Source organism: Taeniopygia guttata, chromosome 1A (genome assembly GCF_048771995.1).
Source record: "Taeniopygia guttata chromosome 1A, bTaeGut7.mat, whole genome shotgun sequence".
Classification (NCBI taxonomy): domain Eukaryota; kingdom Metazoa; phylum Chordata; class Aves; order Passeriformes; family Estrildidae; genus Taeniopygia; species Taeniopygia guttata.
The window spans coordinates 70,807,957-70,831,961 of NC_133025.1; the positions used below are offsets into that span (position 1 = coordinate 70,807,957).

Consider the following 24,005-nt stretch of genomic DNA (forward strand, 5'->3'; position numbering starts at 1 on the left):
CAAACAGGTCCCCAGTACCTCAACAAATGGTACTTGTTGGGTACAACCAAATGGTGGTAAATGGTACAACCATCAAATAATCTAGTCTGGATATCTATATATAAAATAAACAAATAAATACATGAATATGTCTAGGACCACCAGATTCCAAAATGAAGGGTTATCTTCACTCATAAGGAAAACAATCTATCTTAATGCAGTTGTAATCTACCACAGAACTTGTATAGTTTTGTGTTTATGATTTAAAACATAAAAAAATATTTTCCATTGTTAAGTTGCTTTTCCAAATCAGCACTGTGATTAAATCCAAAAAGATTTCCTGCTTTTCCCATATCTTCTTAGCTGTCTGGCAACATCAGAACAAACTGCAGCTTGGTAAAAGACTGTGGTGAATTTCTGGAAATTTTTCTACTACCACAGAGGTCCGTCCCTAGGTTTCATGGAGGGACTGATTAAGATTTTACAAACTGATCAGCATTTTTGACTTGCAGCCCTGAATTCTGTGGCATTTGGAGATATTTATCGTTAAACTGCAGTTCCTTTAAAAAAAAAGCAGGCTAAGTTACTCAGCTAATAAAACTAACTCAAGATCTACCAAGCTGTTGAAAGAAAGATACTATGTATTAACAAAAATATATATCTGTAATTCTGACAGGTAAATGAAAGATAATAAAAAAAAATCTTTATGGTCGTTATAGGATGTTGAAATATTTATAGAGCTAATTGACTTTGGTTAAAACAGTCTTAGGATAAACTTTGATTACTGCAGGAAAGATGGAAAGGGACTGTTTACAAGAGAGTAGGTTCAGACTGGATGTCAGGAAGAAATTCTTCCCTGTCAGGGTGGGGAGGTCCTGGCACAGGTTGCCAAGAGAAGTTGTGGCTACCTCATCTCTGGAAGTGTCCAAGGCCAGGTTGGATGGGCTTGAAGCAGCCTGTTCTGGTGGAAGGTGTCCCTGCCATGGGACTGGGTGATATTTAAGGTCCCTTCCAACCCCAACCGCTCTGTGATCAATGATAAATCATTGCTATCACAGCGTAAGTAGAAATATTTGTCTAAATTGAAGTATTGCTCAATAGTCTTATGTGGTATAAGAACTAAGTATCTTTTTAGGGAGTATGAGAGGTTTTGTTGGCTTTGTGTCAGTTGGGTTTTGTGCTGGTTATTTTCCAAGAGAGAAAGAAGGTAGTTGGGTATTTTTCCAATCTGTGTTAAGGTTAATCGGTCAAACGTTCATGCAGTCCACCAACATTCAGAGCTTTAATATACAGCTCAAGAATGCAGCATGCGTGTTAACAAATGATGGATGGAGATTGTGTGGACAGCACAGGACTGCAGCTGGAAACAGCACAAACTGAGAATGTAGCTGTATTCATGCCACATTCTGGGAAAAACCACCCAAACCAGACTGGTGATTGACACAATCACTGCACAACCCAGTGTTCAGGCAGCAGGCAGAGCAGCCAGCTGAAGAAAGTGAGCTTTTAGAAAGGCAAACAGGTATTTTATCCATTTTATCTGTGATACATTCTGTATCACATCAACAGGTCTTACAGGCTCTACACAAAATTCCTTCAAAGCAGATTTTCTCCACAAAGTGCATGAGACATTATTCCCATCCTCTCAGGAACTGCTTATGTCTCAACCAGGGAAAGTACATTCAGCACTGTATTTTAAAAACACAACCTGGAACAAGTTCAGAGGAGTTCAACAAGAATTAAAGCAATTTTGGAAAGGCATGTTAAGATGGACAGTCTCTAAAAAAAATAAAAGGCAAACAAAAATAGAAAATATGTAAAATCATGTTCTAAGAAGTGATTAACTACTTTGATTTCTCTTCAAATAAAACACTGACCTGAAGCAGTAAAGACAGAAGGCCCTGTAAGGAAAACATGTGAGGATTTCCATTTCTCCTTCAAGAACATTTACAAGAAACTGTGCATAAATATAACAGAACTTTTGATAGAGAAAAAAGAATGTAGGGCAGAAGAAAAACTGGTGAGCAACCTGTTATTGAATCCATCAATTTTTTTACTGCATTTCATATACAGTTTTGTAAGCCTGGTAACAATCCCAGGACTATTCTGACCTCAGATTACCTTTTCCCCACAAATTTTAAACACAGAAATTTTGTGGCTGTAACAGCATGATTAATTTATGAATTAGTCCACATATCACTCCAATTAAATAAAAGATAAACAAAACCCCAAGCAAGCCTCTATAGTACCAATTGTGTTTTCACACCTAGATGTTAATCCTCTAATTTCCAGTTCTTCAGAGATCCCACAGGAATTCCAGGCCAAGTGATTCCCCCCCAAATGAGAGAATTCTAGGTGTGTTTGCTCTTTGGTTTGTATAATATATATTCATACATGTATATGCACCTCTGTTTCAAAACAAAATCCTGATTTGTTTCCATGCTTTGATTTCTGTGGACAAAAAACCATCTAAAAATACCAAAAACTGGCAAACTCAACGTGTGTCATAAATATGCAGGCAGTAGATTAGGATAGAAAGCATGGAATAAATCCTGAGGGATGCTGATATAAGGCACTTCAAAAACACAAAGACTGAGGTTCTCTTCAAAGAGTGTTGGTGCAAGAATTCTTACTAGGCAATGAATTTCCCAAAATATTATCTCTTGCATAAAAAGGGAGCCTTCTGCAGGGAAAAGGGCCACATCAATGTTATAGGAAATTTATAGAAAAAGGAGGCATTCATAGTCCTCAGAGTCCATGTGCATTTAGCTCTAAAAATTTATTAATACCTAATTATAAATTTAACTGATAACAATGCTGAAAATTTCTCAATTCTATCCCTTATTCTCATGATGGAAATGCATTTCTGGTACAAATAAATAAAAGAAGTAGCCTAATGTCTCTCCTTAGACCTGCAACAAATCTGGTTCTTTTAATCAACCATCTATTCCAAAAATGAGAAATCAGACTTTTCTTTCCTCACAGGGTAGTAACATTATTTGTGGCACCAGAATAGGAAAGAATACATTAAATGCTGACAGTCTTCAGGATTTGAAAAATAACAGAAAAAGACAAAACAGCCCACACAGTCTAACCATGACTAAATGTGGTCTCTTGAAATATGCCTGATACTGGATTAAGTAACTGTAAAATTGGGCAACAAGAAGTCAACCTCAAAATTACAGAGTCATAGAAATTATGGTTGGAAAAGACACAGTAGGTCATCCAGCCCAGGTCATTTCCAAAACATTGCAGTTCTCAGACAGTCATGTCCTAAAAGGACAGCTTGAGAAGCTCTCCAGTCACGTTGGGAAAAGAAGGAAACTTTCCATGGACAACGAATATGCAAGCCACTGAATTTTGAGAAGGTTTTATCAACAAGTTTGAATCCACCAAAGGGAACAGTAAATTCTGTCAAAATTCAGACCAGCAGGTCATCCAACCCAAGCTCCTTTTCAAAGCATGGTCAACACTGCATTTCAGATGAGGTTGCTCAAGACTTTCTCCTGCATGGCTAGTAAGGCTGCATGATGAATTTATTCAGATTGATGTGCATACCTGAGAAGCTCACAAGCTTTCCTGTGCCAAATACAGTCACCAAAGCCTGGCCAGCAGCTTAAAACAGGTCATGAGAACTTTGTGAAATGCACTTACCTGACAGACACACCAAAAGCATGTTTTATACACAGGAAGATCAAGAGCCATTCCAAGAAATAAGGCAGAAAAATGTAAGCTGATGGTGAACTAGGAAGAATTCCTCATTCACATCCATCTCTGGTTAGTGAGAATTGAAATCAATCAAGTCTTGATAATCTAAATTTTTCTAGGTAATAGAGATTACCTCTGATTCAGCCAGGTAAAATCAAGTGATTTCTGTATAATCTGGCCTGTAAATTTGAGTTTCAGGACGAATTTTGTACATTTTAATGGAACAACTGACAGAATATACTACTTTTTGTTTTGTCAGAATGGTGCGTGTGGAGCTGCCTGAGGGTGGGGCTGCGTATTTGTATTTCTGGCAAACCCCGGGGTAACTCCCTATCTGTGATAACCTATCAGTTTTACGTTCATTCTTAGGTTTCCTAAATGCCTCATCCAATGTGTTCGGTCCAGGACAGGCTTATTAGCTGTCCCTTAGCTGGACATAACATAGACCATGGCATTTGAAGAATAATCTTAGGCCAAAACTGCAGGTTCCAAAAAGTCTACTCAGGATAAGTATGTGGTTATATCACAGTCCCTGGAGGTATTTAAAAGATGTATAGATGTGGCATTTAGGGATGTGGTTCAAGGGTGGACTTGGTAGTGGGAGTTTAATGGTTGGACTCCATGATCCTAAAGGTCTTTTCTAACCTAAATTGTTCTCCGATTTCACTTCCAGTACTGACTTAATAAACATTTAGTACATTAAATAATGTTAAAACTTTTCTACTAGAAAAAAAAACCCAAAAAAGTCAGCAGTTGCACACCCTCCTATTTTGCAGTAGTAGTTACTTATATCACAATTGATTCCACTCAAATCTATGGTACTTCTAAGAAAAAATTAAAGCCTGGCCCATTGTAATGAATTTTCTTCACAGCCCAAATAAAGCAGATCAACATTAAAGTAATCACAATTTAGTTTGCAAAGCCTCTCAGGACAACTCATGCAACCCAACCTGAAAGCAAGGCCAGCTCTGGCACTGCCTAAAGCCACACACAGTCGAGTTCAGAATATCTGCAAGGACTGGTCTAGGAAGCAGCAGCAGTCAAGCACTGGAGAAAACACACAGAGGATTTTCTTTTCCTATTCACCTTTCAGGTCTACCCATTGATCCATTTATTCTGAGGAGTTTCCAGATGGTTTCAGTGTTTAGAGATGAGAACAGCACACTAAGGAATGAGACAATAAAAGTCAAGGATCAATTTATACAAAATAGAATTTATAAAGTGGTTGGGAGGGACAGAGGGAGGGATGGGGAAAACCACGTTCTATGAAATTTCCCCCAGCTTTGACAATCTTAAAAAATACCAGCTTCTTTTCTCTAGATATTCAAAGATGGTTTCAAGTAATACCTACTCCAGCAGAAATATTAAAATACGGCATTATTCAGCAGATTTCAATACCTGCAGAACCTATCTTTCCCAAGACTTAATTCTAGCAATTTTAGGAACTCAAGGGTTAGAGCTTCAGTCTTCACCTTCTTAGATCTTCAGTCTTCACTATAATTAGTGTCCTGTGACCAGAATATAGAAGGGTTAGTTTTTGCTTTATAAAAATAAGATATCACACAGTTAACTATTTTTCACATTTCTCTATTGGCCTTGTCTAAGCTTTCTCTATCACAAATATCCTTTTACTTCAAAAGCCAGACATTTTTTACAAAATGCACATAAACTTCTGTGAGAATTCTGGCAAAGTGGATACAATTCAAACATACTTTGCTTTGGAGTATATCCCTTTCCTTTTGCCAAGTCTTCTCCCTATCCACCTCCAAAAAATATCAGGAAGCAGCTTGAATTAAACTGGAATTAAACATTTGTGTTAAGTACAGCCAGGCAATATGTATAATTAATCAACATCAAATCCAGAACAGCAATCTCTGAAACCTGATTCAGACTAATGATAATCAGAAGGTCTGAAATTTAGCTTGTATTCTACAACAACAACAAAAAAGAGAAAGGTGAGAAAAGCCAGACTTGTCATGTGCTAATTAGGTCACAAAGATGATCATGAGTCCCACAAATGCTTGAGAAAAAGTGACCATGGTAGACTAAAAACTCTCATACTTAAAGTATTCTCATTTTACTGGAACCCATAAATTGAACACAGACCTCTAAAAGACAGAGCCAGGCTCTTCTCAGAGCTGCACTGGGATTACGACAAAACCCTTAGGACAGAAGTTGGAATAGTGAAAAAATTGTGACCAGATATTGGAACAGGCTGCCCACAAACATGTTGGACCAGAGGATAAACACAAGGAATTATCCTGTAGAATTACCCTATGACAAATAATTATTCCTGAGGATAATCACAAAGAGTTTGACTGGACAGGGCCCTTACCCACCTGTTCTAACCAGATTTGCTTTACATAGTGGTTTGGATTAGAAAACTTCCAAATGCGTCTTCCATGGATGGTCTACGTTTCAATGTATTCAGTTTGATCCAGAACAGTATCATTAAAAGTGAATCCACTTTTGACATTGTTCTTCAGCTGAACCATATTCATAACTACCAACATCTGTCCAAGATCATTTATGACTGGGTTTGCTGATGACAGAAGAACTGACCTCAAGAGAGGAGCATGAAAAGGTAAGAGTAGCCCTAGTATCCTCATTGCTGTAGGAGGAATAAAAGGAGTGAGAGCCTACTGAAATGTACCTGAAGGGAGCCCACGGGAAAGACAGAGATGGACTATTGACAAGGGCCTGGAGTGACAGGACAAAGGGGAATGGCTTCATACTGAAGCGAGGAGGTTTAGATTGGATAAATTCTTCCCTGTGAGGGTGCTGAGGCCCTGGCACAGGGTGCACAGAGAAACTGTGGCTGCCCCATCTCTGGAAGTGTCCAAGGCCAGGCTGGATGGGGCTCCAAGCAACCTGGGATAGTGGAAGATATTGGAAGTGGAAGGGGTTGGAAATGAATGAGTTTTGATGTAATTTCCAACCCAAACCATTCTATGATTTTATGTTTCTAAGAACTATTTTCATCACAAGTTCAAAGAATAAATATCTTACATAAATCTTTGTACTCAACAGAAATGTTTCTTGAAAAAGGCTGAGGTGAACTTTTAGCATTAAGGAAAAAAATATCCTGACAAGAAAGCAAAACTGCATGGGGATGCCTCTTTGGAAGTAATAAATTACTTTGTTAATTTCATTACTTTATACAAAACCTTTCCTAGGAATCATTAAATGGTACTATTTGATCATGAAGATTCACAAATAACAACTCTTTTTCTCCAAAAGAAAAATCTAATGCTTTAAAATGAATCAATGGCTCTTTGAGCCAGTTTCAGTAGTCTCAGCCTTTATCTTCCTCTCAGCCTTTGAACAAGACACAGTGCTTTGTAATTCAGGGCTTCCCTCTCAAGAGAAGAGCTGGTATCAGTTCCAAGAATTTCATGCAACCAGTCACTCCAACAATATGCTTGATTTTTCTACAGCGCTGATTTAGGAAAATAATCTTTTTACTTAGAATCAAATAGAGGGTACAGAAACACCTCCTGTTAAAAGTTTGGGAATGCTAGAACAAACTGTGGCCTTTCTTCTACAGTTCATGTCTGATAAGTTTAAGAAATGGAGGGTTTAAAAGCAAAGAGAAGGGGTCACATGTTTCAAATGCATTCCCACTTAAAATATTATTGAGCTTCAAGAACTCAGACTGACAGCTGAAATCCTCCTGCTTCTCCATGTTACTGTTAATAAGCAGCATTAGCAAATGCAATCAGTTCTTTTTACCTGCAAATCACAGTAATATGCTTTAAGTTTAAAGAACTTAAAAAGAGGTGTCTGCAAAATGGAGAAGCTTTCCAAGAGTAAAAAGCACCAGGTTCTGCCTCAAGCGAACTTTGTCACAGAACAGGTATGTGAAAATAGAAGGTTTGACACAATCTTAGTAACAGTAAGGGCATCACAGCAACACAATTTAATACAACAACATGTCAAACAAAAATCTAGGTCTTTGAATGCATGCTCATATGGATGTGTGGTAACTTGCACTAATAAATGTCATTAATGTTATGAAAAGAGTGCTCAAGACCTTTCAGATTAAGAAGGAATATATGCTTTACAGGAAAATAAAAAGTAAAAAAACCCAACTAAATAAAACCAAACACAGGGTAATACCAGGTGTTGGCACGATGCACTGCCTAGGAAAATCTGGTGCTGAGTGAATCACTTATTCTAAAAACCAACACTCCTTCACAGGAAGAACAATCTTTAAAGTAAAAAAAGAAGGAAAACCCACAAACTTTAAAAATTCTGTAGATCATCTTGTTATGCATTTAAAAATGAGGGGTTTTTTTATCTTAATTAAAAGTAAAATGAGATAGTAAAAGTCTAAATATAAAGGATAATCAGTACACCTGATAGTTAAATATTATGAAAAAGATACTCTTTAACTTACATATAGACAGTTCACAAAAACTGTGAAATGTCAGCATGTACAGGTTATCATTCTAATCTTATGTTAGGAAAGCTGATACATGACCATGGATACTTCAAAAAAACACAAAAAAACCAAAAAAAAAAAAAACCAAACCACCAAATAACCAAAAAATCCCACAAAATCAGCAGCATATGATAAGACAGGATTATACTAAATAAATAAATTATTTAAGATAGGGATGTACTAAATAAAAATACACAGCATTCTTTTATCATTCCTCTATGTCTCCTAATGGATTGGAAGACTCACTTTTCCCATTAATAAAACAACTCCCCTCAGCTTCCTCTAAACTCTGAAAGTACAGCACCTCTCACAGGGAAAGGTACTCTTTCAGGCAAGAAAAAAGATACTAAGCTATTTCTCTGACATGACATTATGTCTCAGATTTTCAAGTCCTTCTGATTTTATATGACTCAGTTGCTGGTCTCAAAAAAGAAAACTTTAAATAATGCTAATAATATTTATTTCACCCCAATAATCTGTTAGACATTCAGATTTTATGGAAGTTTAATGCAAAAACTAAAATACAACACAACTGGTCATTTAAAAACCCCTTTTAATCCCTTGTTTGAAAGCTCTAGATATATTGTTAGAAGCAGAAAAGGCCAGATATTACTCTCCCTCATACACAGAAAGAATAATGTATCATCATTGCATCTTTTTCTGCCTTTACTAATACTTAAAAAGAGACTTGATTACTTTTTGTTCACATATTAAGCAGATTAACTTAACTTTCCATGCTCTCCAAAGAGATGGTCCAGTTCATGAAGAAGCAACTCACGATGCGACTTAAAATTCCTTTTCATATGGCTCTCACGAAGCAAACTGGAGAGGTTTCACATTGTCCAACTCCCAAGTCATAAAAAAGTAAAATAAAAATGTGAATGTGCTTTCCAACCGAAAACACTGCTGCCAGAATGTCTGTGCACATTATATTTCTTTTTTTTCATCTTCCTGTTTGGTCTGCTCCTAAGCATGCAACACAACATTTTCATCACATGACTTTTGACCAAATTGATATTATCATAATTATATGTTCTCTGTAGCAATCAAAAAATATAAAATATTTATTTCTCACAGAAAGAGCTGAGTGCCATCAATGCCTTTGTAATATGTTGAGGGAGCTGCAACAGAGATTCCAGAACAGGCCAGAGCGAAAACAGGATTTGAGCCAACACCTAAATGCTTTTCTTTAAATCAGATCACAATACATTACAATAATTTGTCACTTTGGGTTGATTCTTTTTGCCTACTATGCATTTCTAGAATACAGCTCTTCTCTAGGCACGAAGTTTTTGACAAAGATTTGTTAGAACTACCAGGCCCTTCTCAGAAAGAGGGATACATTTCCAAAGAGGTTCCATACTCAGCAAATTACTAGGACATTTAAGGACCAAGCAAGTGAGGAGGGCACATTCCAAGAATATCATGTCATTAACAATTAAGAAAAAATTATTTCTCATTCAAGAGGAGTTAAACTCCCTCCCAACCCCAAACAAACAGACAAAACCAAAATGCTCCATATCTTCCCAGTTGAAAAGAAATCAATTGTTCCTTCTCCCAGCTAATTTATTTTAAACCACAATTTTTAAGTCCTCTAAGACCTTTGCTAAACTGGAAGTAAATGAGTAAATGCATGCCTAACAGATATTCATCCCAAAGTGTAAAACTTCCGTGCATGTAGAATACATGTACAAGAACAAAACAGGAACAAGTTGTAGTGGACAGTTATTTACACAAGCACACAGTGAAATTAGATATAATATACTTGGGAATTCATGGACTTATTTATGATAACAAGGGCCCTACATATTCACAGAGTCTAATGGCTTTTGAAACCAGCACTGTTTAAGGAGAACTGCTGAAGTTTATTCAGAAATTACTATGCAAAAGTATCCCTTCTGGCGATGCTGCAAAAACCAACAGAACATTCGGGTTCCAAAGTGCAAACTTCATGTAGAGTGATATCTTTTAACTACGTTAATTACTCGGCAATTACATAGTCTTCAGTCAGCAAAATTCCCAATGAAAATAAGTTCTGTTTGACTAAAGTTAGCAAGAAAGAACTTGAATATTACAACAATGACCATTAATGCCCTACACTTACACTCAATAGTAATTAAAAAAAACCCGCATTTAGCAATTTAGAGTTTCAGGTGGTAACTATAACTTTCTGTAGAGGCTTTGACAAAGAAATGTAGGTGAATGGCCAACATCAAGCTAATCCAGCCATCTTCTAAAATATATTATTGTAAAAAAAAAAATCAACTGGAAAGCTCACAACTATCTTCCTTCATTCATAATTAATAGGTCATTCCTATCACCAAATGACCACTTTCCCCAGGGCAAATATTGCACACTGCACAACTTACACAGAAAATTAATATTGTAAAGCATTTCACTAAATAGGAACAAAGAAAAAAACCTTTAAAATGCTGAAATAATTTTAAGAAATTTAAAGCCAGTGCATTTAATGAGGGCAGCTGCTCAGGAGGGAGCCTGGCTGGCTGGTACCAAAATTCTGACCAGAAGCCTGCCTGTTCTAGTCTAAGACTAGAACTAAACTCAACTCTGAGACTGTTGGTCTCCTTTCAGCCTTCCTTCACTTTTTTATTTGGCGTGTGGGTTTATAATTCAAATCTTATGGAGGAACCTGGACTGGATTAATAGCAAAAACTAATCATTAGCCCCTGCTGTACCAAAGACACAGTTTCATCCTTTGTTAGCTTTACCATCTTCACGTGTTCGGCAGTCATGCAGTGTTACACCAGATTAGATACACAATTTTTTAGATACAGTAATTTTTCCATGGGATTCAATGTTGACATAAAATTTAACATAAAAAATATTTAAAAAAAAAACAAACCTCAAAACCCTTATTTATTAACTAGAGACTCTAATATGCTTATGGTGTATTTTACACCATGAGGAAATGGGAAAGATTTTAGCATAGACGTTACTGGAACACAACCATTTAAAATCAAATTGTATTTTGTTTTTTCCTTTTTTTTTTCTAAGAAAAAATATTCAAGTATTTTAGAAGGAGAATTACTTCATTTCTGAGTGTGTTTTACATATAATACATCTAGATCATAACTTGTAAAAAGTGATTTACATTTTTGTAACTATTTTTGAGTACTCTTGCTACTCAGTATTCAGCTGTTTTACTAAAAACATGTCTTTAATACAGTTTACATCACAATAACTCAATACACACTCTGGAATACATGAAGGCAATTTAGCAAGCCAATATCTTGTAAAAACATTTTGAAACCTTTTATTGATAAGTTCATTTTCTAACAGTATTACCTTGGTCCTTCATAAATGAATGAGAAAGGTGGTTAACTTCTAAAGGTATGCTCTGAAAGTACTAAGGATTTACACTACATTATTTCAGCTTGTTATAATAAAAAGAGAAAAAAAAACAAACACAAAACAAAACCCAAAAAACAACTACTGACTTTGTTCTATTGTGGAAAAACCACTGAGGTAACACAGATGTATGCACCTAGATATAGGTATATATATAAAGAGAAAGATAAAGAACACATTTATTTTCAGGTAGGAAAACAAAAGGATCTAGGTATAGCAAAGTCTCCAGGGCACACAGTCAATTTAAATGAAATAGTTTCCAAACATAAGTATAATTTGACTCAGTTTTTGACATTTTCAAGTATATTAGTTCTTGTCTCTTCTACACTTAAAAGATTCTTAAAACAATAATGTTCTCTCAACCCCAACAAGAGGGCAAGTCAGGCCCCTTTATAAACGTTAAAGGCAGTTCATAAGTAATTTGTAAGGATAATTTAACTAAATCCCAGGTACATTCAATATTGATGGAAGTTAAATAGCTGTATTACACACTTTTTGAGCACTCTTTAATTAGAAAAAGTATTTATAAAATTCCCAAAGCAGAATCTATATTTTAGCTCCTAATAATAAGGTTAATCTGGTCTCAGAGTATCAGTATCTCATTTTATCATTCATCACACTGTGATTAATCCTAAATTTCTGCAAGAATCATTTTTAAGTGAATTAAACAAAAGTGGTTTTAAACTTATTTTCTGAGACCCCTTCCAGAGTCGGTTTACAATGCTATTGTCCATCAGTGCTAAAAAAATGGACAGGAACTTGTCCAGAGGGGGGAAAAAAAAAAAAAAAAAAAAAAAAAAAAAAAAAAAAAAAAGAAAAAAAGGGGAGGTGGGGGCAGAAAGTGTTTTGGGTAAAAAGTGTTTTGGTTAAAAAACAAGGCAGATATCCCAGTGGGAGTGTGTTACAGCCCCCCAACCAGGATGGAGACAGATTAAATACTCTCTAAAGGACTGGGAGAAGTCTTATGATTGCTGGCCCTTTTACTGGGTGTCTGCTAGAAATCCAACCCAGCATAGGGGAGACAGGACTGCAACGTGGGCATGAGGTTCTGCAGGGAGGAATCCAAGAGAGCCTAAGCCCAACTAAAACTTAACCTGGCTAGTGCCATAAAACACAATACAAAAATGACTTTATAAATACAACAGCAAGAAAAGGAGGGCTAAATCTCCATCCTCATTGGATGCAGTGGAAAATAATAGTGAGAAAGAATGAGAAAAAGGCTGAGGTAATTAGTGCTGTCTTGCCCTCAGTCTTCAGTAGTAAGACCAGGTGTCCCCAGGGTAGCCAGCCCTGAGCTGGAAGAGAGGGAAAGGGAGCAGAATGAACCCCCACATTCCGGAAGACGATGCTGCTGTGCCTCTCAGACACACACAGATCTACGGGGCTGGCTGTAGATCCTCAGCACCAGTGTGCTGAGCAAGCTGCTGAGAGAGCCCACAGAGAAACTTCCAACCATGTACCAGCAGTCCTGGCTATTTAGGCAGGTCCCAGTTGGCTGGACATTAGCAAGTATTCCTCCCACCTACAAACAGACAGGGAAGGAGGATCTGACCTGATCTCCTGTGACAAGGTAACCCACATTTTGGATGAGGGCTTTGGACTATTTTTACCTGGACTTTAGTAGAACTTATCTTTTTCCATTGTCTTCACCTGGAGAAGCCGGCTGCTCTTGGCTTGAACTTGTGAACTCTTTGCTGGGTAAAATAAATGTCTGGGTGAACAGGCCCAGAGAGTTCTGAATGAAGCGGCTGAGGGAGCTGGGAATGTTGAGGACTGGAGAAAAGAATGCTTGGGGGGAACCTTCTGGCTCTCCACAACTCCCTGACAGGACAGTGCAGCCAGACAGGGGTCAGGCTCTCCTCCCAGGGAACAAGGGACAGGAAAAGGGGAAAGAGCCTCAAGATGTGCCTGGAGGTGTTTAGACAGAATATTGAGAAAAAAAAATCTTCCACAAAGGGTGGTCAAGCACTGGAAAAGACTGCCCAGGGCAGTGGTGGAGCCACCAACCCTGGAAGCATTCAAAAGATGTGTGGATGCGGCACCTGGGGCCATGGGTTAGTGGTGAACTTGGCAGTGTGAAGTTAATGGTTGGACCCGGCCATCTTGGAGGTCTTTTCCAACCTTAACAATTCCAAAAGTACAACTTTTCTTCAGCCTATAGTGGGTCAGGCCAAGATACTGATTTTTCACTGTGGTAGCTTACAAACTAAAAGCAAGCTGACTGTGGCATATGCATCATGTGGAAACCTCTTCAGAAACTCACTATTACACTATTTCAGAAGCTGCACCCCGTGGAAGGTCCTTTTAAACGCTTAACTGGCAAATGCATGCTAAAATATTTCAGCTTCCATTTAAATCGACACTAAATTCCAATCCTCAGAGACAGGATTTCCACTTTATTTCTGTCTATACACACACACTAAGCTCAAGAATGGTAACACAGTAATGTGTTGTTAAAATTTTGAAAAAAGCAAGCCTAGCACAAAGAACTTGATTGTAGGTCTCTCTTCCTCAGAAATTTTTACAAAATCACAAACATCAATGTGTTCTGCAATAAACAGAAAATACTTAAATGAAAACATAGGTATATAATATAAATGGATACTAAATCAAATTCAAAGTAAAGCATTTCCATCTTTCTGTAGATAAAAAAATTCTAGCAGTGGGTTCTGGCGAAGTATTTAGGTATAAAGAACTACAAGACCAAGTTTTCACAGCAATACACAGAATATTGGATAGCTTTTACCTGCATTCACTTTATTCAGAAACCTTAAGGAGACACAGAATAAACATTAAGGAAACACAGAATGAACTCCTAATATTTAGTATATTTATTTATTTATTTACAATCTAATGGAAGTTTAGATAACAAAATAATTTCTAAACCTTTGGAAGTTTTGTATTTTGAATCTTTAAATTTTATGTGGAATCGTTTCCCTTGAATATAATCACCTGGGAAGGAGACAAAAAATTTAATTAGGAGCTTCTAATTTTAAGGCTTGTAAGGTTATTACAAAGAATCCTTTCATAATCTTGTATATTGAGATCAAATTGCTTACAAATTGATGGAATGGATTGTTTGTTTTCTGCTTCCCAGACGAAGGGGGGTTGTTCAGCTGGGTTTTTAAATGTTAAACTACTTCCTGCATTAGGTTAAGCAACCTGTTTCGCTGCAGGAGATTATATTCTCTTTTTGTGAGCATGGTTATTAACTGATGAAGCACTTCAAAACCCATTCACCTTCTTCCAGATTTCTTCTGCCTCCAGCAGATGTGTCCAACAGCACATGTGCACCAGCAAGGATGTCTACAGCAGTGATTTTCTTGAAATGTCCATAGCTTAGAGCAAGCATTTGTCATCCCTTTCAGCTCATATTTATTCAATATCCCTTCTCACAGCTGCATCCCCTCCCCAGAGTGTTCACAGAACAGAATAGTTCCAGCTACAACAGACCTACAACAATCATCTGGTTCAACAGCCTGACTCCTCACCAAAAGCTGGAGCACATTTGGAAGGGCATTGTCCAAGTGCCTCCATGGCACTCCTGGGGCACTGACCACCGACCTAGAAACCTCTGCCCTCCCTGGCCACCCTCACAGAGGGCATCCCTCAGCCTCCCCTCTCCAAACTGGAAAAGTCAAAGTCCTTGGCTGCTCCTCACAGGATGTGCCTTCTATCATACCTGTATTGAAGTATGGAATTTCCGCTCCATTTTCATACACACTCGTCACTTGAAAGAGATTCTTGCCATTTGTGAATTTTTCATCATCCACTCAGATCAAAAGATGCAGTGCTTTGGTGTGGCTGTGCTGAGAGCTCTCATGAATGCAATGGTTCATAGCCCGAGTGCAATACTCCAGTATGTACAAAAACGAAACCAAACCAGCCAGCACACTCAAACACTGATAGCAGTGCCCCTGTGAACTACTTTTCTATAAATAACACAGCACATTAAATCTCTTTTTAAGTCCTTTGTTGAAGGAAAAGCAACAGCTCTAGTGACAGATCCAAGGCTACAGCCTTGAAATTACTAGTTTTTACCCTGGAATAATTTGAGTTTGTATGTTTTACACTTCAAAATGTGCTTGCACACCCTAAATCCATCCTTTACAAAGATATCAAGTTTTGAATTCTGTCAGCCCTTACTGCCAGATTCCAACTGTATTCCTACAAGCAACCTACCCCCCAGCAGAGATTGCTTTGGTTGACCTGCTACAGCATTATAATCCAGAAGATGAAGAGATGCAAGTCTCAATTTAGCACCACCTCTGCTATCAGCATTAAATATTTTAATTACTTTTTCTGAAAGGAAAACCACTAGTGTTGCACAGGCACCTAAAATCAATTTTTGTATTGATAAAAACAGAAATTTGCCATCTTTTCCAGGACTGCACTAAAATGAGAGGAATATTCCTGAAGTCTATAGAAGAATGGGTCTGAATGAGTCTTTGGAAGAAAGGGTCTGAATAGGTCTTTGGAAGAAAGGGTCTGACCCTTACTTATGCTTCACTGCAAGTGAAGACTTGCCTATTTAATATTTGAGTATTAATATCTGAGTATTATGATGCCATATGTTATCAGATAAAGAAGTTCAAATTTGGTTCTTTAATCAAGGAAAGTGCTCAATAGGTGAAAACTCTATATTCTAAAACTTACCACAGATGTTCATGGGAGCCCTAAAAATCAGGATTTAGCCCTATATAATTTTCACTTAGTGGAAGGTTTTTAAATACCTCAGAATTCTACAAACTGCCTGAGATTTTAAGGTGTTTTTTTTTGTAACAAATTAGCGCTATAGTTTAGACATGCTTGATTTTCTTAAAATTAAAACTCAGAACTTTTGCAAATATGACACAAGACATTTTTAAGCTAAATCCATTTCCAAATTCTTCATTGACAGACATTCAAATGAATGCATTTTTATCATTCCAATGACAAATAGAAAAACCTGCCTTTCTCTTATGGGTATTATATAGGTCTACAGAAATTACATGCTTCTGAGGATCCAAAATTACTTTATAAATATTATGCTCATTCCTCTAGATGTGATTCAAAGGACGGAACATTTACTAGGCAGTGTCTGTAACAAGGTGATCACAGGAAATATTACACTCATGAACACCAACAAACTTAAGGCAGACACAGATGTCACATAAATCTGATGGGAAACTGCAGAAAAACTCTATAAAAATTAATTCCCTGAAAACCTCTTGAGGAACATCCATTGCCTCTTGTATGTGTAAGTAAAAAAACTTAATTAACTTTTTTCTTAATTCAGAAAGTCCTCTGTGATTACTTAGAGAGAAATTTATGGGTACATAATTCTGTTTCTCCACCCACTCCCTAGAATGGAATTTACATTTTAATGGTTTAATTGAAAGAGTGGACAGAACCCCCAGAATTCATTTCAGTCACACCTAAAATAAATCTGCCAACTGAACAATGAAAAGGAAAAAAAGCCTGCTATGTCAGAAAAGCAAAATTCTTCATATTAGTCAATCCCAACGTTTCAGGACAAAGTAATGCAAATCCTACTGTATGCCAAGGAAATTAAGATAATATAATTCTGCATTAAGAAAATTACAAATCACTTAATTTAATAATATGTAAAAATAGTACTACTTCTGGAGACTCAGGTCTAGAGATCAGGTACCTTTGCTTAAAGGATGCAAAATGATGAGGGAAGATTAGGGTTGCAAGAGGCCTTATGAGAAAAGATAAAGCCAACCTTCAAATTTAAGGTATTTATTTTTACTAACACCAGTAGGGATTACTTCCACATAAATCTTAAGTCTTTAGAAGAATGAGGTAGAAAAAAAGAAAAAGAAGTCCTGCACTTTGAATTTCTGATGCATTCTTACATTTACAAACATCAAAGTAATGAAGTAATGAAACATAACAGATGTTAAAATGCAGTGCCTGAAAGTCACCTTGAAACACTTTTTAGATGATTTGCCACTTACACTACACTTAAAAGTAGATTTATTCCACATGGCTTGGAATTTAAGAGTCTGTAGCCTGAAACTTGGAGTGTATTGAAGGGAAAGCCCTACACAAAAAGCAAGCAAGCAAACAAACACAATAACCCAGCTGAAAAAATTCTGAGTATCAAGACTGGTTTAACAAGAATTTTTCTCTTTCGTTGTTATAACCAAATTAGTTTTCCTTGAGCAGAAAGAACTTCCCTGTAAGGGTACTTGAGCATGAAGCACTGCACAGAGGGGCAGCAGCAGATTACACCACAAATGAGGCTATCGGGCACTGCACACACAAATCACACCTCGTGTACCTGAACATGGGCAGGAAGGCACTGTGAACTTTACATTTAAGGACTCACAGAAAGTGTTTCCATCATACCACAAACCTTTTCCCATTTGGTGTTGCAAGCTTTCCTGAAAGCTGGATTTTCAGTAGGAACCCAGCCAAGCCCTCAGCAATTCCGTAAAGATCTGGGGAGTTATTGCCCTTAAGATTGCAATCCAATTGTTCCTCTGGAGCAGAAATATGCTAAATAGCATAACTGCATTTTGGCATCTCTAAATCTGTATGGTTGTCACCAGCCTGACACCACAGAAGCAGCTAACAGTGCCTAGACAGCAGATACTCTTCACCAAGCCCTAGTAGTAGCTGTGTCACTTGGAAATAAATGTGAAGGAGCTGGCCCAACAGCCCATGGTTGTTTTCAAAGACATAAAGAAAACAGCCAAGGAGCTCCTAATCAATTGCAAAAGAACTAAAGCTGCACTGGGAGGTCTAGTGAGGCATGGTCGGATCACTCTGTCTCCAAATCCTCATGGAGGTTTCTGTGTGAATGTGACAGAAGCAAATGTGTCACCTGGTATGCTCAGTTTTCAACCATTCCAAGTAGAATCAAACTGGTAGGAAGCCTTAAACTTAATTATAGCAATGGTCAGAGAAAGATTGGGATGAAAACAAATCCAAAGGCGACAGACCCTATTTTAATGCCAATTGTCTCTATCTGGTGTGCATATGACGCACCCATCCCCTCAGCTGAGCTACAGTAAAACATCATCTCAGCTTCAATGTCCCAGACTAACAGCAGAAAGTGTTATTGGTGGAACAATTCACACAGACACTCTGAGGTACAGAGCACATAAACTTATCTCCTGTGTTTAATTGTCTTCCTTTCAAATACGCTTAAAAATCTCTTGAAGAGGCTCTGAAAAAAGGCTCTGGGATTATCTATCCTTCACTGAGCTTCCAAGCATCACCTGTTTGAACTTTACTGTGATTTTCTTCTTTCAGAACCTACCAGCATGAGGATCACTATTGCACTCAACAGACATTGTCTGCCCTGCAGTCTGTGTTTGAGGATGGTCAGCAGTCTGCTTCCAGCATTAGGGAGTGAGAAACTGATAGCGCCTGAAGGAAAAACAAGGAAGTAAATACAACACTTGCATCAACATTTACTTTAGACAATCAAGCCATGGATGTGGAGGCACTCAGCTCATGGTCATATAATCAAAAAATACGTGTGAAAGAGCAAAATCTGAAGAACAAAAAGGCAAACAGCCAGGAAGTGCTGAGAACAAAAACTATTAAGCAGCTCTAATGAAACTGGTGTTCAAGCACTGTGACAAACACTACCCAAAGGTCCACTAAAATGCTGCAGTAAGGTGGCAAAAGATGCATTCACAGTGTGCAATTGAGAGGCAAAAAGAATCGCTAAGACAGTAAGGAAAAACTGCTTACGAGATAAACTAGTCTCCTGACAAGAACCAAAGCTGCAGGCAGAGCTCATCATGACAACATCCCAGAGCAGAAGGGTGGGCTCAGGCGCTGAGGTATCAAGATGATACAATCAACCCTCTTACACAAATCAGAAGCCTCAAAACTCCTAAAATCTTTAAAGACCAGATTTACAGAAAGTGGTGTAGATGCCTGAAGATTCTGAGAGATTTCCAGGAATACTTCAACGCCTACCTCCTTTTATAGTAACAGATACTAGGTGCCCATGCACTTCTGAAAAATCACGTAGGATATTTCACAACTAAAAGATTCTGGACAATGTTTGAAAACTTGGCCATGTAGTTTGGCTTTGGAAGCAGAAGAGCAAAGAACTCACAGCCAGGATTTCTAAACCTCTGGGCTAGAGAACTACTCCAAGGGTTCTCCTGTTGATAGAGGCACCAATTTTCTGGTACAGGGAAGGAAGGCAGGCCCCTGCTGCTCCTCTGAACTAATTCTGAAATCTCCTTTTGTATGCGCCATCACTGAGGACATCACCAGCGCCACACACGGCTGTCAGTGCTGCGGCACAGGGATGCTCGGGCAGGGCAGCCAGGTGAGGGGGCAGATGAAGGAAGGGGGAAGATGAAGGCAGGTTCAAGTAGGAAAAGGAAGGAGAGGGCAGGTCCTGCCAGGAGGAGACAGGTGAGGGCAAGTGAAGGCAGGAGGAAACAGATGAAGCTGCAAGCAGGTGGACCTCGAAGGGCCCATCCCTGCAGCCACGCTCCGGCCGGGCTCTACCTCCCGCTCGGCCAGCGCGGCTCCTGGCTGTGCCCGGGCCCTGGCAGGGCTGTGCCCGGGGTAGCAGGGCTGTGCCCCAGCCTAGCAGGGCTGTGCCCCGGTCTAGCAGGGCTGTGCCCCAGCCAGCACCAGCACCAGCACCAGCACCAGCACCAGCCCCGCTCCGGCCCGGCCCCGCTCCCCGCCGGCGCGGCCTCACCCGGATGCGGATCCGGCCGCCCCCCCGCTCCTCGCGGCCAGGTCACCTTGATGCCGCCCGGCTGAATTGTCTGTCCCCAGGCTGGCTTCTCTCACCTTGTGTCAACGCAACTGATGGCGTCAGATAACTTCTAAAATACGAGTTGCTTAATGAAGGAAACAACCTTCTGTTTGAAGCATTGCGTAAGATTGCATCACGGGATAAATATGCATTAGGTAGGCGGAGAGCGTGGATTAGATAGGCGGGTCCATGTGAATTTTGCTTTATAAAAGATTGCAAGTTATTACCGCCTGAGCGTGGTTTGTGGAAAGCCCCACTGTGCGCCCTTTAGAGAACGAACAGCATTTATTCTGTAAACTTTCTGGAGTGCTGTTTGTGTTTAGGCAGCTCCTAAAGTGGGGACCAGCCCCCGCAGCGCTGCGCTCATCCCGCCGCTCGCTGCTCCTTCCTGCCAGGGAGCTCTGGAATCACGGCTGGCATCACCCCTGGCATCACCCCTGGCATCACCCCTGGCATCACCCCTGGCCCTCCAAGGAGCCTCTGCCCTTTGGTTCCCGGGCCGTGGTTGCTCGCCCAGCCCCACCGTAGGCTCGGTGCTTGGCGGAGCACCAGCGGTGTCTCTCTAGTGTCATCCCAGAATTGCAAGATCCCGAAGGTTGGAAGGGACCTCTGGAGATCATCCAATCCAACCTCTCTGCCAGGACAGAGGTGGGTCTGGAATGTCTCCAGAGAGGGAGTATCCACACCCTCCCTGAGCAGCTGGTCGGTGATCTGCCATCCTCAACGGCAAGAAGTCCTTCTTCATGTTAAAATGAAACTTCTCGTGTTTTCGTTTATGGACTTTGCTCCTCATGCTGTCAATGGGTACCACTGGAAAGAGTTTGTTCTCTGCTCTTGGCACTCCTTTGAGATATTTACCTGCATTAATGGGGTCCCCTCTCAGTCCTCTCTTCTCCAGAATAAACAGCCCCAGCTCCTTCAGTCTTTCCTGAGCAGAGACCGGCTCCACACTCATCACCTTTGTGGCCCTTCTCCAGTAGCTCCTTGTCTGTCTTGTACTGAGAAGCATGGAAATGAATCAGGAGCTGGCAGGACAGTGAGGATCACGCCACCCCTGGGCTGAGCAGGAGGCGATCAGCCTTTGTGCCATTTTATGAGAGGACGTGGCATAAAGAGGCCAAAGTAAGGGCAAGCAGCTGAACTCTGAATTCATTGAGATGAACTGGGAAAACAACTGGTTAATTTCACTACCAAACCTCTTTTGTGAACAGAACTGTGTCAGTATCTAGTAGAAAGATAATTAATGAACAATAGATTAAAAGTCATAGAATGAAAAAGATGCAACATTATGCCACTGGAGCAGTACCTTGCAGCAGTTTCCTATTCCATACTAGGTGAAGAAACATAAGACCACAGAATTACAGACTGATTTGGCTTTCAAGGCAGCTGAAAACTTCCAGGTCCACCCCTGCCATGGGCAGGGACACCTTTCCACTACCCCACACTGCTCCAAGCACTGTCCAACCTGGCCTTGGACATTTCCAGGGACAGGGCAGCCACACCTTCCCTGGGCAACCTGTGCCATGGCCTCACCAAAATATTATTAAAAATGAAGAGATATTATGGTGTAGGTTTTGTGTCCCATTATACCTGATTGCTGTGTTCCCAAAGGTAGCTATAGGACATGATTTTTTTGAGCGGTAAATAGCATGTGACTTTATCAGTCTTCTAAGATATACCATGGGGAAAAAAGCTTGTGCCTATGTGCTGAGCACTATAAAATTTGACATTTTGATAGAAGTTTCTGAAACATTCATACTCAGCAGGTAAAAACAGCAATTAAGGGCTTGTTTTCTGCATTAGTTAATCTTCTTCTGCAGTGTTATCCCAGCTAAAGACCATTACATCAGTCACTCAGATAGCAGAATTTCTTCTTGTATGTAAAGGGGAAAAGGACTCCCTAAAAACACCTTCTCAGTATTCTATATTAATGTTGGTACATTCCATAGGTTTTATAAAGTTTTAGTCAGTAGTTATTTGGTTGGTTTCTGTAATGCTAAAAGTGAATGTTTAGATTCTCAGGACTTCTGGAGGTTCTTTCCAGGGTGGTGTTCAAACCTGCTCTGAGGTCTGGAGTGCCTGCTCCTGTTTTGTCAATAAATTTAAGATTTCACTTCTTTTTACTATCAATATATTATTCTCTTTGTAAAGATTAATGTAAATTTGGATTACTGAAAGCAGTAATCCGTAAGTATATTACATTCATCATCAATGTATTCTTGTATTGCATCTCTGTAGCATGTTACTTTTCTGTTTTAGAATTTGCTATACTGTTTTTTGCAGAAGGAATAAATATATTCTCAACAAAAATCCAAGAAAAAGTAGCTCTTACCAAGCCAAATTAGATAATTGCAATTTCAGTCTGTCTTTAAAGCACAGCTTTGTCTTTTGGGTTGTGAAAATTAGTATTTAATACACATAACTTTACACTTTTCTTCTTACCTAAAGAAAAATGTCCCCTCAAAATGTAGACTCCTCTAATTAGCTTATTTTCTCAATTTTGAAATTTAGTAGAAGTAAATGTATTCCTTTTTACAAATTATTAGTATTATTGTTGTTGTTGTTGTTGTTGTTGTTGTTTATTTTTCCTGAGTTTAGTTAATCTTTTATAATGGCCAGTATCAGATTTCCTGACTTTTTTTCCATGTCAGAATTTGATAGATGAGAAAAATGAAAGCATTTTTGTTTTGATTTTCCCTTGAAGCGACTGAATTAATTTTGTATCTTCTATTCTTAATTTATATACCAGGAGCACAAGAGGAAAGTGTGCCTAGTATATTAGAACTGTTCCAAAAAAGAATTCAAATATTAAGTTTTTTTGTGTATGATTATATTTAACTTGTCCAAAAATCCATTTCAACATCTCTTCCACACAATTTAGATCTTTGTAACACAGGCCTCTATCTCTGATTGGGATTTTTTGTTTATTTATTGGGTTTTTTTAAGGCTATAATTTTTGTATTTTTGGGCTTTTTTTAAGTCTATAATTTTTGTATTTTTGGGGTTGTTTGTTGGTATAATTTGTATTTTTGGTTTCCTTGGGGTCTGATGTGGTTTTGTGTTGATAATAGTCTTCCTCTCTTCCCTACTGATTTGCCACTGTTGTCCTTGAAACAAGCTGCTCTTGGTCAATCTACTTCAATCTTTTCTTCCTCTGACCTGTCTCAAGGCACCCATAAACTCACTTTGAAAATCTCACTGGATTCCTTATATTTTAGGAGTATTTCTTGTTGTAGCACACCCTGAGGAAATAGAACCAAAATTTTATTACTGTCCTGCACTGCATTTCACCGAATACCCCAGTTTGGTCAGACTGTCAGTATAAATTGCTGGCATTTTTTTTCCAAAGCAGTACTGATTCTTGATAGCCACTGTATTTGGGAAACTGAAGAGCGAAGAAGCAAAACAGAAACAAGAAAATTCATTTGTCTCAGCCTCAGACTCATTCCTTGAAGAGGACAATTTAATAAGTGCAAATTCAGCAAGTAGAGAAAAAAGCAAGAGGCAAAAACACATTGCAAATTATACACTGATTACAGCTTTTAGAAGGAATCAGGAAGAAGAAGCTGTATGGGGGGGGCTTGTATTTTGGCTTAAGGTTGCATGTAGTAAATTGTAAAAGTTGATAGTTTATATTTTTTAGCTGTACTCAGCTTTAAACTATGTTTCTCTCTAAAGCTTTATGAAATATGAAATAGACTTTTCATAATACTGAAAAATAGAAGGTCCAGTATAATTGCACCCAAAATAGTTTGA

The 24,005-nt window shown here is 38.7% G+C and overlaps 1 protein-coding gene across 9 annotated transcripts in view; it reads right to left on the reverse strand.

Moving 5' to 3' along the window:
- Positions 1–20,467, reverse strand: part of CCDC91 (coiled-coil domain containing 91) — a 108,317-nt gene extending 87,850 nt beyond the window's left edge. For 2 of the 9 annotated variants that reach the window (XM_002198323.7, XM_072923918.1), the window contains exon 1: positions 20,285–20,436. The gene's annotated coding sequence lies outside the window, so the exon portion shown is untranslated. Of the gene's footprint in view, positions 1–4,773; positions 4,852–20,235 lie in introns of all 9 variants that reach the window. The other 7 variants (XM_072923917.1, XM_072923916.1, XM_072923915.1 and 4 more) reach the window with 7 other exon arrangements.
- Between the last annotated feature and the right edge of the window lie 3,538 nt (positions 20,468–24,005).